The sequence below is a fragment of the Lathyrus oleraceus genome, chromosome 3 (genome assembly GCF_024323335.1).
Source record: "Lathyrus oleraceus cultivar Zhongwan6 chromosome 3, CAAS_Psat_ZW6_1.0, whole genome shotgun sequence".
Classification (NCBI taxonomy): domain Eukaryota; kingdom Viridiplantae; phylum Streptophyta; class Magnoliopsida; order Fabales; family Fabaceae; genus Lathyrus; species Lathyrus oleraceus.
Window position 1 is genome coordinate 183,325,846 of NC_066581.1, and position 20,004 is coordinate 183,345,849.

The 20,004-nt window shown below is 39.2% G+C and overlaps 1 non-coding gene across 1 annotated transcript; it reads right to left on the bottom strand.

Annotated features, from left to right (window-relative positions):
• Positions 1 to 7,644: 7,644 nt before the first annotated feature.
• Positions 7,645 to 7,751, bottom strand: LOC127133301 (small nucleolar RNA R71). Its single transcript, XR_007807286.1, has one exon. It is a non-coding gene; the product is annotated as a small nucleolar RNA R71 (small nucleolar RNA).
• Between the last annotated feature and the right edge of the window lie 12,253 nt (positions 7,752 to 20,004).

Here is a 20,004-nt window from a genome sequence, read left to right on the forward strand (position 1 = left end):
CTCTCAGCAACGTGTGCACAACGGGAGGTGGCACAGCAAGGACCGGGCTAGATGCTGGCAGAGAAGCAAAGGTAGGGGCGAGACCCTCTGGCACAAACTTCGCGGGCATCCCCCAGGGAAACCCGGTTGGCATAGCAGACAGAGCGAAGTGAGCAGTGGCGGCTGGCACAGTAGAGGAAGCTACCTCTGAGATGACCGTCCTCTGGGGAGGAGTTGCAGGCGTTGGAGAAGACTGACTTTGGGTGGCCAGGAATGACTCCATCAGGGAAGTCAACCTAGCCACTTCCTCTTTAAGTTCTCTGTTCTCTTGTTCAAGGGGATCCACCAGCTTTGAAGAATTGGCTCTGGTGTTGTACCGGTGCATCAACTTGTCTTCAAAATAAATGAAGAACACAGAGTTAGACCACTGATCAAGAAGCCCTGAACAAAACCTGCTTATGCACATGATGCATGCAATGCTTGTGCATATGATTTTATTTTTATTTTGAGGAACTTTTAGAGATCTATTTGCAAATATTTGGAAAATATTAATCTTTTAGACATATAATGGAAAAATCATATCAATAATATATGGAAAATTTTTTACACCGAAGAAGTACAGTCTTGGTAACCAAATACAATACAAGAGAGAAGGAAAATTAACATCCTATGGAACCCTAGAAACAATCGTCCAAAGCTCTCGAGACCGGAAGATAAGCTGCACGAAGCCTCTTCACCTCTCTCTCATAGGCTGTCTCCATATCTGCCTTCTCTTTGACGAGTTGATCATACTTCCTCTTCCAAAACCTAGATGATTGAGGAAGAAGAGAAGTAACCACATCATCAGGCTCGTCAATAATCTGATGCTCCAGAAATTCTATCACAGCATCTTTATCTCTGAGTTGCTGAAGTAGCTCCTCTCGCTCACGGACCCAAGCACACGGTCGGTCTTCATCTCTCAACTCCTCTACTCCTTGATTAGGGAGGGTTGAATGCCCAACCATAACCATATGTGTAGGTCTCGGATAATCATAGGGCATGCGGTACTCAGAAGCTCTCTTCCTCACCCATGAGGTGTAGGGTTCCAAAGCAATACAATTCTTCGGACCAAGCTCTTTCCTTCCCTTCCTATGAATCTTGCGCCAAGCGCGGACCATTCTGCCCTTCAAGTTCTGGGGATCTTTACCCTCTTGAAAGAACACACCTTCCAACAGAATGTTGTTAGGTTTATCCTTTAAGGGGAACCCAAGCTGACGGCGAGCTAAAGCAGGGTTGTAGTTAATTCCACCACATGTACCGAGAAGAGGCACATTGGAGAACTCACCACAAGAGTCAATAATCTACACACCATCATACACACGGTTATACCAAAAGATATCATCATTAGTGAGAGACATAATTCTCGTAGACCACCGTAGACATCCTTTGTTTTCCTTGAAGGCGAGCGTTTGTGGCAAGTGCGAAATAAACCACTTGTACAACAGAGGCAAACAGCACACAATGGTACCACCACCCTTTGCATTCCTCATATGCAAAGAGAAATAAGTGTCACCCAACAGAGTCGGAACGGGATTAAGAGTAGAGAAAATCCTAATGACGTTCACATCCACAAAATTGTCGATGTTGGGGAATAACACTAGCCCATAGATGAGAAGTACAAATATGGCCTCAAAGGCGTCCTCACTCATGGCCTTCCCAAACAAAGTAGCTTGAGCAATGAGGAAATCAGATGGAAGACCTTGAATTCCACCTTTGGTAGTCATATGAGCACCAATATCAGATACATCTATGTGCAACAAATCAGCAATCTCTTGGGAAGAAGGAACTCTCTCCAAGCCACTGAACGACAACTGATCTAGGATAGGTATACCCACAAGATAGGCATACTCCTCAAGCGTAGGCAAAAGCTGGAAATCCGGAAAAGTGAAGCAACGGTACAAGGGATCATAGAACTGCACCAACACACTCATCAAACCTTCATCCACCTAAGTAGCAAGAATAGATAGAAGCTTCCCATGGCGAGCTTTGAACTCCAAGGGATCTAATACATAGGATGTCAAACTCCTTAACTCTTTCAAGTCGGGTTGTCTGAAACTGTACTTCTTCGTATTCCTTCTTTGCTTATCCATGTCTGAAAATTTGCAAATAGACCTCTTAAGTTCCTTGAAAATTTTCTCATTGTTGATGATATGGATGTGTATGAATGCATGAATGCATGGATGCAACAACCACACTCAAGGATCAAGCAAATCACACCACACAAAGGTCACGGGATGGATCAAGTCATCCTTAATATCAATCATCCATTTTGGTGGATTATGGTTTACACCTTATCAACACCCAAGTTCCATTGATATTAAGGATATACAAAAACGGATCAACCGCGAATCAAGGGTTTGTTGCAAGTCACGAGCATGGAGTCTCGGTTAAGAACCACCCAAAGGGAGTGTACTATGGTTAAACCTGACAATTATGTTCTAAAAGAGGTTCCCATAGTCATAATCCCATCTTTCGGATATTACCGGATAAACGACTACTCGTATTCCAAAAATATCCTCAAGAGAGACTCTTATGAATGTAGTATCGCGTAACAATCGTATCAAATCTTACACTTGAACGACCTTCGCACTACGTCCTTAAATAGGCCAAGATGGGCTAGGTAATCTAAGGTCATTGGCTTCTAAGGCATATATTGGAAATAGTAATGCCTAACCACGACTACTCGTGTGACATTATTGATCCCAACATAACCTCCACCAAGTGAATGGGCTTGCAAGTCAACTTGCTAAAGAATAACTCCACACAAGTCAACAAGACTATGTCATTCTCCTATCATAACTGCACTCGAGTTCGGGCATAGAACTCATCTCACAAGTGACCACCAAGCACACAAGCAATTGAGCATATCAAGCAATTCATACATTACAAACAATATAGTCATCCCAAATTTGCATAAAAATATGTCACAAATAATATAAACATACAATACAACAAAGGAAAAAAGTAGTCTAAACCCACTAGGAAGTGTAAGGATCCCCGGCAGAGTCGCCACTTTTCTGTAGCGGGGTATTCGTTACCTTTAGATTTATTGACCAAATCAAAAGTAAATCATACAATTCGAGTCGCCACCGCACTTCTATTTATCCAAAGGAAAGGTTAGAAAGCGAACAAAAACCGAGAAGTTTTATCAAATCAAAAACTAATAAAAATGTCAGAGATCTGGGTAAGGGGGTTGGTTATGCAATGAGAAGGTTTTAAGCACCCAACACATCCTTAGTACTCTAAGGGAGCCCTTCTTGCAAATGTTGTATGGTAGGTTGGTATTTGTGAAAATATTTGTGCAAACATGATTGGGGAGATGAGAGAAGAATATACAAATTATTTACAATTTTGTTATTTGAATGGATAAACCCATTGCCTCGTACCATCACAAAGGTAGGATCAAAACCTCGTAGTTCGGGGTAAAAATCTCAAAATAAGTTGGTGAATTGATTTGACAAAAGCCTTAAGATCTTTTGATATCAAAGGGAGAAAGCTCAACCTAAACCACAATCCACCATGTGAGGAGAGCTTCAACATACTAGTGAGGGATCCACCCTATAATAAGCATGGAAGACTTATAGTCCAATCACTAAGGATAAGTGAGGTTTACATCAACCAATATGATAACTCAAACCTAATAGCTAACGTTTATGAAAAGCTTTGGCTAAGGTGGCTATTGTAACCACAAAAATCACTTGAAGTGAGTTGTATTTACAAGTTAGAAGTATTCACAAAATGAAGTCAAGTTGACTTAAGATTCAATTCAAAATAAGTATTATGAAAGGAGTTTGAAAAATCAAAGGCATAATGCCTAGGTTTCTAATTTGAAAGCAAATGTCAATGTTTGCACAAAATGAGTTTGGCTTGGGTTAGAGTGGAGAGAAGAAGAGAAAGGCTAGGTCCTAAACATGCAAAGATGAGAGAAGAGAAATAAAACTCTTGGAGTTCCTTTCTTTAGATCATAAAGATGATCCAAGATGCTCCTTTCCTTTGGACTTAGCAAGCAATAAGCAATTAACTCAAGCAATCAAGCAAATATTCAATCAAGCTCCTAGGATCTTCCAAATGGATTTGTCTTTCTCTTAACTTGGATGCTCATGACAATGGTCCTTCTAATTGGCTCAAGTTTGGCATCCCTATCACACAAGAACAAACAAATCAAAAAGTTCCACAATGCAATAAAAAGAATGGACAAGAGTGAGTTTAGAATTAGAGGTCCTTTCAATTCAACTTTCAAGATTAAGCATTCTAAAGACACGAGGCCTAGTTGCTCTTCAACCATTTTAGCATTCTAAAGGCATGAGGCCTAGTTGCTCTTCAGACTCCATTCAACAAGGCAATAATGTATTTACACAATAATATGCTCAAGTGAGCAAAAGGCAAATGGCATAAACATAAACATGAGCTCAAGTGAGCAAAAGGAAAAGACAATATGAATAATGAGCAAGAAATTAAATTGCATTAAAGTAAATTGCAATAATTAAATGCTTGAATTAAAAGTTAGTAATTAGTAGTTAGTGTTAGTGTGCCATAAGGCAATTTAACGCTATGTTAAGCAATCGTAAGTGGACTAATGTAGTAGTCACACCTATCTGAGGCCGGTCATTAAAACTATAGGCAAATAAACACAAGTTAGAGATCATGACTAGTAAGCCAAGCTCCTACAACTTGCCATGCCAAAAGAAAAGAAGAATGACCTTGTATGGATTTCAGGTTCTTTGCTTAACCAAGAAGCAACCTATCTTGGGCACAAAGCAATTCACTTGATCTTTTGATCAAGTTGAATTTGATTTGGATCAAAGGAGGTTAAGCCTCTCATATGTCAAGGCTAACCATAAATCATTAACTCATTGGTCAAAAGAAAAAGAAGAAGATGAAGATGGAAATGAAATGAACCAAGATAAGAAATCAAATGACATCACCAAAACACATTGATGAAACATGAATGGAATCAACATCAATCAATGGTAAACAGAAGTGAAATGAAGACTAGAAGTCAAGAAATGTCAAACATATTTTTGGTATTTTTTGGAATTAAAATAATAAATAAAATAAAATGAACAAATAAAGGTCAAACTTCAAATCCAATTCAAATCAACTTGGATAAGTCCAATTGGATCATCATAAGTCTAGCATGGTCAAACAAAGTTTGACAAATTTTCTCAACATTTTTTGAAAACATAAACTATTTTTAAACAATTAAAAAATGGAGAAAAATAACATATATGAAATTAAATGGGTTAAAAGAAATTAAAACAGAAAATAAGAAATTAGAAAAAACCATAAGCGTCTGATCAGAGCTCATTAATTGACGTGGCTGATCAGACAGCTCTCAAGCGCGCACTCATTGTGTTCCTTGGTCAAACGCGTGGTATGCAGCATTAAATGAAGTCATAACAATGCAAGGCTAGGATTAAATCTGGGAATCAACATCCAACGACCATGGTTCAGACGCGTGGGGATGGTGGTGGAAACCACTGTCTTCTTCGGTGAGGAGGCACAGTCCGGCCACCAATTGCAGGTTTTGAAACCTCAACTAAGAGACGCGATCCATATACCAAATGAAAGCTGGGGTGATGTACATCACCCCTGTGACCTTAGTTTTTGCTCAAGATTCTTATGGAAGAAGAAATCTGAGGTTGAAAAACTAGGTGTTCAATCTGAAATTCACCAATTCACAAAATTAAAGCCACCAATGGCTTGCCTCTCACATGAGGACTTTAGAAATGCAAACCAACACAAGCAATGCACAATAATCAGTGAGATTTGAAGCAAAACAGTTAGGGTGTAAACCTTTGTAGAGCAGCTTTTATGAGCATAATTCAACAAATTCTTTGCTTGCAGCTTGATCCTGATGCTTGGTATGAGAGCTAGGCTTAGGAATTAGTGATGATAATCAACTGATGTTGTTGAAAATCACACTTGAAAATGAAAAGTGAAAATGCAAATTCCTTTGGTGAGAGGTTGTGGAATCAATTCAGCAGGGGTTCAGGTGCCTTCAGGTTACCAATTGAATGAAATGATGCTTCTATTTATAGCCACAGCTGATGCAAAGAGGTGAGTAAACTTGTGTGCATGTGAATTAGGTCCTCCATGCATGGGCCTGTACAGGCGCATGTGAGGCCCAAAACCAATTGCAAATGCAAGCTGAAATGATTATGAGATGGTTTGGACGTGCAGTTTTCAAGGCAATGGCTTATGCATGAAGATTTAACATGAAATGCATAATTGATCACAATTGTTCTCCTTTTCGAAAGTCCCATTTGGAAAATCCAAACATAGGCATGTGAGTAATGGTTGGAAAGGTATTTACATAAGGAACAAAAGTTATGTTGAAAAAAATCCATTTAGAGTTTGGAAAATTACGAAAACTGGCCATGAAGTTCAAGGTACAAAACATGTATTTGAAAAAATTGCCAAAAATGACCAACTTCAAGCCCTTCTGTTTCAATGATGCAAGAATCAAATGGAAAAACCTCCAACATAAAAGTTGTATATATTTTCAAGACAATCAATTTGGACTTAAATGTTGTATAATTTGGATATTTAATGAGAAAGTTATGGGCACTTGAAGTTGGACTTTTTCAAGATTCAATGGCTTTGGTCCAAAGTGACCTATAATGTTTTGTATTATCACATGTACTTATTTTAGGATTATGAAATTTTGTCCAACATAAAAATTTAAGTAGACATCTTAAACTTTCCAATGCACTTGGTCTCACCTCAAAATCATAAAAAATGAAGGAGTTAGGTCCTTGAGAAATTGACCCAAAATTAGGGTTTTAGTCAAAATGACCTATAATGTTTTGAAATGAATGATGACCTTAAAAGTTTCAAATGGATTTTTGATAAACACGAAAGTTGTTCATATGGTTATTAAGAACATTGTTTATCTTAGGATCATCATCATTTGACAAACACATCAAAAGTTAGGTGTCAGTGGATTTCAATTTAGTAAGATGAATTGACTGGTCAACTTCTCAAGTCCAAACTTCAAAACTTGATGAATGAATGATTGAGGATACTAACATAGGCTCATATATTCATAAAGTGATGAATAAAATAACTTACCTTGATTGAATTTGATCATAGGTTGAGGTTGCTTCATGAGCAAGGCACGGTCAATGCACAGTTGAATTAGGGTTTCCTTGGGAATCAATCCTCAAGCCCTTTGGTTTATCTTGATAAAATTGACAAATTGAGATACTTGGGAGGCATATATGATTATTGAGAGCTTTGGGAACCATTGTCATGCTTGCTTTCATCTTCATTTGGCCACTTCAATGGGCATAGGGGCCTCCTAGGAGCCTTGGGTCACATGACTGCTTGAGCTTCAAAAACAAACAAGTTAGTGACATATTTTTGTACTTTTGGTTAGTAAACAAAATAAGAAAAGCAATAATATAAAATTCAAGCATGCTTGATGGTCTCAAACCAACTCACACAAGTCCCAACCCTAGGGTAAATGAGCAAAGATGCTATGATCCTCGAGGCAAATGCAAATGAGCAATGATATAATGCCATGAGGGATCTTAGGGTCAAAATTAGGGTCTTACAGTTACAACATGGGAAGAACTGAAGAACATTTTCTTATCCCGATATTTTCCGCCGAGCAAAACTGCTATGCTGAGAGCTCAAATCAATGGATTTCGATAAAAAGATGTAGAATCTCTCTACGATGCGTGGGAGAGATACAAAGACATGATGAGGATATGTCCACATCACGGTCTCAAAGACTGGGTGATCATTCACACATTTTACAATGGGCTTCTGTATAACACAATACTGACAGTAGACGCTGCCGCAGGCGGTGCACTTATGGACAAGCCATACAACAAAGCCTATCAACTCATTGAAAACATGGCCCAAAACCATTGCCAATGGGGAGGTGAAAGAACTCCAGTAGAAAAGTCCCAAACAAAGAGTGGAATGTATGAAATCAGTAGCCTTGACCATGTCCATGCCAAGGTAGATGCCCTTGTTCAAAAGTTAGACAACTTGACCATACCACCCGCAGCCACCGTGGTTGTCGTAACTCCAAACTGTGAGTTATGTGGAAACCATGGACACACTGCATAAGAATGTTAGATATTAGCCGGAGTCCCAACCGATCAAGTGAATTACGCACAAGGAAATCCTTATTTGAATACCTATAACCCAGGCTGGAAAAACCATCCTAATTTTTCGTATAAGAATAACAACGCTCTGTATGCACCTGGCCAAGCACCAGCTATTCCGCCTGGATACCAAAAGCCAGCTAATAATGCTCCTAACATGCCTAGGAAGTCAAATCTCGAACTAATGATGGAAAACTTCATAGCTACCCAAGCTCAGACAAACAAAGACTTCTTGAACCAAAACATACATACTAGCGAGCAACTTAAACAACTAGCGAGCAAAGTAGACGCCTTAGCCACTCACAATAAAATGCTTGAAACACATATTTCACAAGTGGCTCAACAACAAGCATCTACAGCCGCTCCAGCTGGAACATTTCCTGGACAACCGCAACCTAATCCAAAAGGACATGCAAATGCCGTTATACTGAGGAGTGGAAAAGAAATAGACGGACTCATAGATCTAAGACTCCAAAACCCTGCCATGTACCAAAAACCAGACAAAACCTCAACTGAGCAGGTAAGTGAACCAAAGGAAATAGAAGATAATACCCGAGAGGCCGAAGAGAAAGAAAAACCCTATGTGCCTCCACCTCCTTATAAACCACCCATTCTGTATCCTCAAAGACTCGCAAGTTCTAAATCTGCAAGTCAATTTAGGAAATTTGTTGAACTTCTGAAGCAACTAAACATTACAATTCCCTTTACATAAACCATCACACAAATGCCCTCATATGACAAAATTCTTAAGGAGATCCTATCCAATAAGAAAAAGATTGAGGATAACGAAACAATTACACTTACTGCTGAGTGTAGCGTAATAATCCAGAATAACATGCCTCCCAAACTAAAAGACCCAGGTAGTTTTTCCATACCCTGTGTCATTGGAAAATTTGTCATACACAAAGCTCTATGTGATCTAGGAGCCAACATTAGTGTAATGCCCTTAACCATATGTAAAAGGCTCAATATGGGAGAATTAAGACCGACCAAGATGTCTGTTCAATTAGCTGACCGCTTAATCAAATATCCTGTCGGTATACTAGAGAATGTCCCTGTACGTGTAGGACAATTTTACATTCCTACAGACTTCATAATCATGGACATCAAAGAAGATGCCAGTACACCTATTATATTAGGAATGCCATTCTTAGCTACCGTCGGAGCCATAATAGACGTAAAAAGAGGTAAGCTAACATTCGAAGTTGGAGAGGAAAAGGTTGAATTCATCTTAACACAATTCTTACAAGCGCCAGCCATAGACGATACTTGTTATCTACTTGATGTCATAGACGAGTGCGTGAGAGAGATGGAGATGCAAGAAACCACATACTCTAATATAATGAAAATCCAAATCCCTCCAATCTTTGAAGACGATAATTGGCATGAACCATACCAAAACGAAAGTCTAAGCAAATGCTTAGCACTTACACCCAACCACATGCCATGCCCAAAGAAACTTGCCTTGGAATTAAAAGCACTACCAAATAACCTAAGATACGAATTCCTAGACACTGAACTAAAAATACCAGTAATAGTCAACGCTGACTTGGGACAGATGGAAACTAAAAAGTTACTAGATGTCTTAAGAAAATATCCAACTGTGTTAGGATACAACATCGCCGACCTAAAAGGAATAGGTCCTTCTATCTGTATGCACCGCATTATGCTGGAGGAAGATTGTAAAACCTCTAGAGAACACCAGAGAAGGATCAATCCAATCTTAATTACAGTAGTCAAGGATGAAGTAAAGAAGTTACTAAATGCTGGAATCATATACCCGATCTCCGATAGTCAATGGGTTAGCCCCGTTCATGTAGTACCCAAAAAAAAGGGTGTTATAGTTGTTAAGAATGAGAAGGGCGAATCTATAGCACAAAGAGTTGTGACCGGAAGTAGAATGTGCATCGATTATAGAAAACTAAACAAAGCCACTCGGAAAGATCATTTTCCTCTACCCTTCATTGATCAAATGCTTGAACGATTGGCTAAGCATTCTCACTTCTGCTATCTAGACGGTTATTCAGGATTCTTTCAGATTCCAATCCATCCTGACGATCAAGAAAAGACAACCTTCACATGCCCTTATGGTACATTCGCTTACCGACGAATGCCATTTGGATTATGCAACGCTCCCGCAACATTCCAAAGATGCATGATGGCAATCTTCGCTGATTTTATAGACGACATTATGGAAGTCTTTATGGACGACTTTTCTATTTATGGGCAGAGTTTCGAAGGATGTCTATCAAACCTTGAAATGGTACTCGAAAGATGCGTAAAGGTAAATCTCGTTTTGAACTAGGAGAAATGCCATTTCATGGTCCAACAAGGAATAGTGTTAGGTCACGTAGTATCTGATAAAGGAATTGAAGTAGACAAAGCTAAGATCGAAATCATAGAGAACCTTCAACCTCCGAAAACCGTACGGGAAATACGAAGCTTTTTAGGACACGCCGGTTTCTACCGACGTTTTATCAAAGATTTCTCGAAAATTACCAAGCCACTTACGGGTTTATTAATGAAAGACGCCAATTTTATCTTTGATGAAAAATGTTTAACATCGTTCAACCAATTAAAAACATCTTTAATCATTGCACCCATAATGCAACCACCTGACTGGAGATTACCTTTCGACATCATATGTGATGCAAGTGATTACGCCGTAGGCGCAGTACTGGGACAAAGAAAGGATAAGAAACTTCATGCTATCTACTACGCAAGTAGAACACTAGATCCATCCCAAATGAACTACGCCACCACTGAAAAGGGACTTTTAGCCGTCGTGTTCGCCTTGGACAAATTCCGTTCCTACCTAGTAAGGGCAAAAATTATTATCTATACTGACCACGCCGCTATTAGATATCAGCTAAGTAAGAAGGATGCCAAACCAAGACTTTTAAGATGGATCCTACTCTTACAAGAATTTGACTTAGAGATAAAAGATAAGAAATGTACTGAAAACGTAGTAGTGGACCACTTATCACGAATCGAAGGGAATAAACCTGAACAAATTCCAATCAATGACGATTTCCCTTACGAACGACTCATAGCCCAAATGGAAAGCGACATGTCTGAATTAACAATAAATGATACCGAAATAGAAGACTCCGTGGAAGAAATTCATGCAAATGCAACTCTGCCATGGTATGCTGATTTTGTCAACTACCTAGCTGTTGGAGTACTTCCACCGGACCTATCTTACCAATAAAAGAAGACATTCTTTTATGATCTAAAACAATACTACTGGGATGAACCTCTGCTTTTCAAAAGAGGTATCGACGGTATTTTCCGTCGATGTGTTCCTGAGGATGAAATAAATGACATAATCTCTCATTGCCATTCCGCTCCCTATGGTGGGCACGCAAGTACCTCAAAGACCTGTACTAAGATCCTACAATCAGGCCTCTTTTGTCCTACTCTATGGAAAGATATCCATAATGCGGTTATAAATTGCGACCGGTGCCAACGCACTGGTAACATCTCAAGACGCGATGAAATGCCACAAACAGGAATCTTAGAAGTGAAAGTCTTCGATGTATGGGGGATTGACTTCATGGGACCATTCCCATCTTCTTTTGGTAATAAGTACATACTCGTTGTTGTCGATTATGTTTCAAAATGGATCGAGGCTGTAGCTTCTCCGACAAATGAACCACGAGTAGTGATTAAGTTGTTCAAGAACATCATCTTTCCTAGATTCGGTGTGCCAAAACTAGTAGTTAGTGACGGTGGCTCCCATTTCATATCAAACATCTTTGGAAAACTTCTTTTGAAGTATGGAGTCCGACACCGTGTAGCAACACCTTATCACCCACAAACTAGTGGGCAAGTCGAAGTTTCGAATCGAGAGATCAAACAAATTCTAGAAAAAACTGTCGGAATATCCAGAAAAGACTGGTCATCTAAACTAAACGAAGCTTTGTGGGCCTATGGGACAACTTACAAAACCCTAATAGGGACCACACCCTTTAAATTAGTCTACGGTAAATCATGTCATCTCCCTGTGGAATTAGAACACAAAGCTTACTGGGAAATTAAGACCCTAAATATAAATTATACTTCCACAGGTGAGAAACGAATTTTGGACATTCATGAATTGGAAGAACTTCGACTAGACGCCTATGAGAATGCCAGGATATACAAAGAGCAAACCAAAAGATGGCACGACAAACGTATATCTAGGAAAGAGTTTAATGTCAGCGACATAGTACTACTATTTAATTCGAGACTTAAACTTTTTCCGGGAAAACTTAAATCTAGGTGGTCAGGCCCTTTCGAAATCACTAAAGTCCTCAAAAGCGGTGCGATAGAAATCAAAGGTCAGAATAGTGAACCATTTATGGTAAACGGACAACGATTAAAACATTATCATAATATTGACAATAGAGACTATTCAAATAGTCTAAGACTTATAAAGCTGCTTGCTCAACCACAAAACTAGTACATCGCAACGTAACTGTCGAACTTACGACATTAAACAAAGTGCTTAGTGGGAGACAACCCGCCTTTTCTTTTATTTGTTATCTTTGTTACTAAGTATTTTTCTTCTTTGACTTTCATTTGTATTTTTGCTCCCCTTCCTTGATTCTATGCAGTAATACTTGTTGCTTCTAGTTACTAACTTAGAAACATTGGATACTGATTAACAGACGAATTTATAACTAGTTAGTTACTAACTTTCATCATGCAACCAATAGACACAATTTTCAGAGGCAGAGTTCAGAGAAGGCGTTATGATTATTTAGCTCGGAAGGATATGGCTTTGTCCATATATTATGATGGACCTAACATGGATAAGTTAGGTGTCCGAGACATCATCTTGTTTATGTTTAACCAGTTAGGATGGGAGAATGCTGCTATTAAGAGATGGTTTGTCACTTACCGTGAACTTACCATAGAATTCCTTAGCTCCCTAGTTTACAACCCCGAGCATGGTTACAGACTTAACAAATGGTTGATTTCCTTTAGGCTATTTAGCATGGACTTCACTTATAACCGTAGAAACCTTGCTGACCTCCTAGGATTTCCTAGTGGCCCATTTGTTTTCACTACCCGCCAGGAGGAATTAATCGATGACATCGACCTAGAGTACTTTTGGGGTAGTTTAACTAGAGATTACCACCCTAACCCCAACGAGATGCACTCCCAAATGATCCATAACCCTGCTATCCGCTACTTCCATAAAATACTAGCTCACACCCTGTTTGGTAAGGAAGAGAACAACACCATAGTGTCACGAGATGAACTTTTCATCTTATTCTGTGTCGACCAAGGTCGACATGTCAATGTTGTGACATTTATGAGGGAGAGATTCATTCACCTTGCAAAGAACAATCACACCCCAATCTTAATAGGTGGCCTAGTAACCATGATAGCTGATGCCATTGAACTTAGACGCCCACTTTACGAGCATGTACCGTTTGGACACATCCGACCCATGGACATTGAATTTTGCTTTAACTGTAGAATCATAGGCAACCTTGGGCCGAATAATTTTGATTACCTCATTAATAACGAAGTTGTCCGACTATTTACCCTGCCTAACCATGAGAGAACAAGTGTTCATAACCGCAATAATTGGCTTTATGATTTAGATGAACACCCAATTGATCCACCTTCACCTCCTGAGACACCGCCTATATATGAGTATTTCAATGACCCTATCCATGTTGATGAATCTGACCCTGAAACACCTCCAAACTACTATAACATAGATGAAGCAGAACTTCCATCCTATGCAGATAATCTTGCCATGCTTCTTACCCGTCTGAATGATTTCCATGCTGACATCACAACTGTGAAAAAAGAGATAAAGATCATGCGCCTTGATATCTTAGGCCTAATGGATGTAGCCGTCGAGCAGTTTGATCATTTGAACCAGGCTGTAGCTGCATTGGGACAGAACCGTGGCTGATTTCACTGACCACTGATCTCTCTTGCTCACACTAAGCAATGAGGACACTGCTATGTTTTGTGTGGGGAGGGAGCACATTTTATTGCTTCTATTTATTGCTCTTTTATCGTTATTATTTCTTATATTACATTTAATTTTAATCTTTTAATTTAATAACACTGCTATTTATTTATTTATGCTTCTATATTTATTTATTTATGCTTCTATATTTATTTATTTATGCTTTTAAATTCAATTTCTCAGTCATTATATTATACAGAGTATTAAACTGCTGCAACATTTAATGAGAAAATTTGCAAACAAGCGTGTGACGACCGTCACATATAGTGTGACGCCCATCTCACAGACGTGACGACCGTCGCGGATCCACCACGCTCGTCACACACCATGCAGATGACCATTACGCATAGCTGACCGTTGCAAACGATCGTTACACACCCGTTACGCGTGACGACCGTCACCCCCCTGTGACGACCGTCACGAAACCAGAGAGCACGCCTATAAATACAGGCGCACTTCCTCTCTTCTTCCTCATCAATCATCCTACTCACACCACTCTTCTCTCCATTATTCAACTCTTTATATCCTTTTAAGCGAGAAGCGTGTAACTCACGATATTCATCCTCCCACCGACACCTATAATTTCATAAACCTCACCAATGGCCCGTCAAGAGAGAGCAGCTCCTGACCTCTCCACCGTCGTATTCAGAAATGGAGAAGTCGGCGAGCGCCAAAGAGACAACTACCTCAAATTCTATCAACGTTCAGTCCAAGCAACGAGGTATGTTGATAACGATGTCTGACGGAGCTGGGACTTCTGGACGGCGTGGGTTGGATGCTGATAAACTCCGGTTTGACACAGCTTTGCACCACACCGCAACCGACATACAAGGCGCTGAACTTGGAATTCCTGAGTTCCTTCTCCTACATTACCCCCCTGGCGCAACTCAGTTTCTCACCGGAGTCGCCACATTCAGAATGTTCGGTACCGAGTATTCCCTAAACCAAACTTAGATAGCGCGATGCTTGGTTTCCGACATGGAGAGGGAGTTCGTTGTTGTATCCCTGACGAATGGTCAGAGATAGCATTTGGAGTATGGCACAGCCTGACCAACATGAACGCCACAAGCTGGGATACGCTCAACGCAACTTACATTCACAACCCAGCTATTAGATATTTCCACCGAGTCCTGGGGCACACGGTTTTTGGAAGAGTCAGCAATCACAAGGTAAACTCCAAGGAACTCTTCCTTCTTCACTGTGTGTTCACCCTGGTCGCGTTCAATGTCACTCCATTCCTATTATCCAACATTCAGGCCGCTTGCATGAGAGGCAGCCAGGCGTTCTGTTTTAGGGGAATCATCACCTCCATAGCACTAGGCCTGAATCTAGGGGATAGGCTCGCCGACTTGCCAGCCGAGTTCCTCGACATCGACTATTGTCGTGCTTCACACCTGATCAAGGCTAAAGACAACGAGAAGTATCATCCTATGGTTAGAAACAAGATAGTCCGAAGCATCATCATGCCCAACAGGAACCGTACAGATTCGCAGAATATGGCAAATTGGATTTTTGATCTGAACGCCCCTGAAGCAAATGAAGGAGATCCTAATAATGGAGCATATGAAGTCGAGGAAGAACTTGACCGAGGCATGCCACAGCCACCTCCGGAGTACGCTGCGAAGATATCTTCCCGAGGCCAGCAAAGAAACGAGCGACAACCCACCACCATGGAAAACATCTACGCTGAGATGTTGCAACACAACCAGAGGATGGAAGAACGCCAGACGGAAATGATGCAAGCAATCCAACAGATACAACGGGATCAACATGACTATGCAAACTGGCACGACCAGGGGATGGCGGAGCTTTCAGACCAGATGAGTGCCCTGACATATCGCGTAGATGCCATCCAGGAGTACACTCAGCATGTGGGATTGGACCCTACCCAGCGAGGAAGAGGTGAGGGTGCACGAGCAAGAGTCAGAGCACGCAGAGGCCAACAGCATGACGACGAGTAGCGATCTTCTTGATTCTTTTCTTTTTCTTTATATTGTCGCATTGAGGATAATGCTTTGTTTAAATATGGGAGGAAATCCCTATCTTTCCTTTACTTGTTTCTATTTTTAGCCAATACAAAAAAAATTGTTTGTCCTTATTAAATCGTTACCATCATTCAATCATTTATACATAATTTGGCATAACAAAATTTTTTCCTTAAAATTAAATGCATACCCTACGAGTATATAGGTTGTCTTACAGAGGTTCTGTTAGGAAACTGAGAAAAATCTAACAAGATTGATACCGTCCCGACACCTTAGATCCCTCACTTCTGCGAGATCAGTTTGAATACCCATTATACCGATACCTTAAGTCTCCGTTCTAGATTAACCCCTAGTAGTTTATACTAGCAGTCAGCACCGTCTCAAGCACAAACCACGTGAAGAGCCGATGAATATAAGTGTTTGATGCCTACGAACTAAAGAAAATCCTTCATACTTTTGCTATCAGGAAATTGATAAATGAACCATACAAACGGTTGCAAGATATACAAAAGGAAGGAACATAAATACCCAGTTGGTTGGTTCAGAGGTACCTGGTACTGGACTCGGTAGGGAGAACTACGGTTCGATCCCCCACAACCTTCAAAAAGGGGATATATAAATGGGTACCACACTAGTGTACCAGACCCCGTGCTAAGTAAAGGATCAAAGTCACTAACCGGCTACTTCACTAAGTGCGTGCGAAGGCAAAGGGCTTAATGTGATTGCGCTAGAATGAAACCGGGTGAAATAGGAACGAGAGACACTAGGTTGAGCTATAATAGCATGATTCGAACTGGCTTGTACAAAGGAGAGGTCTACGTTAATGCATTTTGCTTGTGTCGTCACTGTATCTTTAGTGTTTTACTTGAGTATCTACCGTCTTAACAAAGTACCCAACAACCACGTACGAATTGGAAATGTATTCACGTTTAATTAGTGTTTTAAAAAATTTCATTTGCTTGAGGACAAGCAAAGATTCAAGTTTAGGGGAGTTTGATAACGCGAAAATACATCATATACTTGCCTTGATTTACACTCAAAGATCATACCACTTTAGTTTATATTCCGATTATTCTGCAAGTATTCGAGTTATTTTTGCAGGTATTTCAATCTCCAAGCATAAATGAGCAAAATGTAGAAACGGAAAAAAAAGAAGAAGAAACAGATGAGAAAACATCAGAAACACAGAAAACATAAGAACGCAGAAATTGCTGATGTGACGACCGTCACAAGGTGTATGATGACAGGCACGCCCAGCCTGTGACGACCGTCACAGGCCCATGACGAGCGTCACACGACCAGAATTCACGCCTTGAAGCAGTCAACAGAAGCGTGCAAAACGTGTCTATATTCTCGCAACAGAACCACTTTCCCGTGGATTTCTCAATCAACTGAGTCATTCCTTGTTTTCCTCAACTGCCATGACCTACCAAGAGATATAAAAAGGACAGAAGTTGGAAAAAAGGGGACGTCTACTCTCCCTCTGCAATTTATATTTTCTACAGCATTATAGCTTTTTAGTGTTATTTTTCCTTCAGCAACATTTGTTTTCCCTTTCTGAAAGTATGTTACCATTCAGTTTAGAATTTCCGTTTTCCCTTTTCCTTTCCGTTTTTAAGTTAGCCAAAGTAGTAGTTTCCTACACTAGGGAACTACTACACTTTATTTAATTTAGTAAGCAATTGTATCGAAGAAGCAGAATCCTACCGACCTGTGGAGGACTGCTCAAGTACTCTAAGATTCGACGTACTCTGTTAATCCGATTGCCAGGTTTTTATTCAATTATTATTATTATTATTGCTCTGTTATTATAATTATGTTTGCTGCATTGTTAATTTATTTATGCTCGTCTGTGTTTGCGTTATTTAACATGTCCGACTAAACTATCGGTATCGGCATGTAACAATTTAATTAGATGGGATTTAATAATAATCGGTGAAAAACTCTTTTTCTCAAACAATCTTTTCGGCTGCGGTTTTTAATTTGAATTTAATTAACTTTGTCACAAAAGTGAGAAGCAATTTAGTACGATTTTGCCATGAGAGTGGGAAATTAACTAAGGTGAGAACCAACAATCGTGAGAGCGTGAGGCTCGAGCTGGATAGTAAAAACTAGGCATTGATTTTAAAAACAGCGAGAGCACTTTAAAAGCAATTAGAACTTATTTATTTTCAAAAAGTATTTTTAACTTCAAATGGGACAGCGAAAGCGTACATTTTGACTTAAAGTTATAGGCTGAATCAACAATCACGAGAGTGTGAGATAAAGCCTTTTAAATAAGTATTTTCTACTGAAAGATATTTGGTATTTGAACTATACACCGGTGACTTATCGAATCCCTGACGATTAATGCGTTGCATACTGATTCCTTCTATTAATATTTTCTTAAAACTTAACTTCCCTTAGATTTAATTTTCTGCAACTAAACTTCTAAAAATTATTCCCTTAGCTAAACATAATAACGTCGGTAGCATTAGTTTGACCATCGGTCCTTGTGGATTCGATATCTTTTAAAACTAAAATGACTAGACTGTGCACTTGCAGTCAAGTACCCGATAGACTATATTCTATATACAGTCACGACACGTATCACCAAGCTGAGGTGTCCAATAGAGAAATAAAGAAAATCTTAGAGAAAATAACATCTACTTCAAGAAAGGATTAGTCTCTCAAGCTTGATGAAGCTTTGTGGGCGTATCGTATCGCCGACAAAGCTCCAATTGGCCTTACCCCTTTTCAGATGGTTTATGGGAAAGCTTGTCATCTTCCAATGGAATTAGAGCACAAAGCGTTATGGGCATTGAAGTTTTTAAACTTTGATCCCAAGTTATCCAGAGAAATGAGGAAGTTACAGTTGCATGAGATTGATGAACTGAGAATTTAATCCAATGATTCCAATAAGCTCTACAAGCAGAATGTTCAGAGGTATCGTGACAAGAAAATTATCAGAAAAAATTCAAACTCGGGCAGATGATATTATTGTTCAATTCAAGATTGAAACTATTTCCGGGTAAATTAAAGTCCAAATGGTCGGGTCATTTCCAAATCAAAGAAGTGAAGCATTATTGAGCAATCGTGTTGGAAGATCTCGTTTCGAAAGAAAGTTGGACAGTGAATGGTCAAAGGTTGAAAATATACCTTGGTGGTGAGATTGATCGGTTGACAACAACATTTCCTCTTGGCGGTCCTTGAAGTCACCATAGAACCGTCAAGTTAATTGACGTTAAACAAGCGCTTATTGGGGGGAAACCCAATTTTATAAGTTTTTTTAGCTTTCTAGTAGTAGTATAGGTATGTCAGGGTGAAAATCATGCCATTTGAGGCATTTTTTAAATTTTGCACTTATTTGCATGCGCTAAGTGCGGTCTGACTGAGCTAAGCGCAGTCTGGGACTTTAAAAAAATTAATTTGTTGAAGGTGCTAAGCGCGATGTTTTGTGTAACGCCTCTAACTTATTTAATTATTTTTATTTAATTATAGTATTTTATGAATTATTTGATAATTTATTTAAGTGATGTTGGTGTATTTTTTTAGTGTTTTATGATGTTTTAGAGTATTCGAGGGTCTTTTAATAGTTTAATAATTATTAAAAAAATTGGGTCAGAGCGATAGATTTCATTTAATTATTTAAAAATAACGATAATAGTTATTTTAGGTTTATAATAATAATTATTTAATTATTTAAATAGAGCGTGAGACCTTATTTTAAAAATATATTTTTCTTTTAAAATCAAATAAATAATTTGAATAAATATTAAAGGTGTCACGCTTAATTAAATAATTATTTAATTTAATATTTATTTTATTTTATTTATCAATTAAATAAATATTTTGTTTGAGACTACATATTTGAGAATTAATCTTAATGTTTGATTAAACATTATATATATCGTGAGGGAGAGTG